Source organism: Sinocyclocheilus grahami, unplaced genomic scaffold, assembly GCF_001515645.1.
Source record: "Sinocyclocheilus grahami isolate Dianchi unplaced genomic scaffold, SAMN03320097.WGS_v1.1 scaffold27472.1, whole genome shotgun sequence".
In the NCBI taxonomy this organism is placed as follows: Eukaryota; Metazoa; Chordata; class Actinopteri; order Cypriniformes; family Cyprinidae; genus Sinocyclocheilus; species Sinocyclocheilus grahami.
Window position 1 is genome coordinate 479 of NW_015520384.1, and position 509 is coordinate 987.

Here is a 509-nt window from a genome sequence, read left to right on the forward strand (position 1 = left end):
TCCAGCACATGATGTTCCTGATTAAATTACTCAGAGCGATAGTTGCCATATCTGTGGAACTTCATGTTCCGCAGCCTGCATTGGCCGCTGTTTTATTACTTGTTCCCCTCACTATTACAAAAGCTAATTTCTCAGCTTCACTGACTCATACGGAACAGTCAGTAGCATACGGTTGGTTGCGTTCATATTATTTCCCCCTTTATGTCTACCATAGCTCATTACTCAGGTGGATTGATATAGGAGGAACAGCTAGCAACCCTTTTTGTGTCTGTAATAGATGTACATCAAACTCACTCCCATCCCCACAAGCCACTCCATCTGAGCAAGCGGTTGAAGCTGAGAGAGATGAGGAGGTGGGAATGAAGAGATCGGTTAGAGCAGCGTTTCTCAAGACTGCAGTACTTCAGCTGACCACATCCATATATCTGTGTACTACTTAATCACAATGAGTTTTTTAAAAAACTGAGCAAATATATAGCTGAGCTATATTAAGTAGAAGAAATATATTA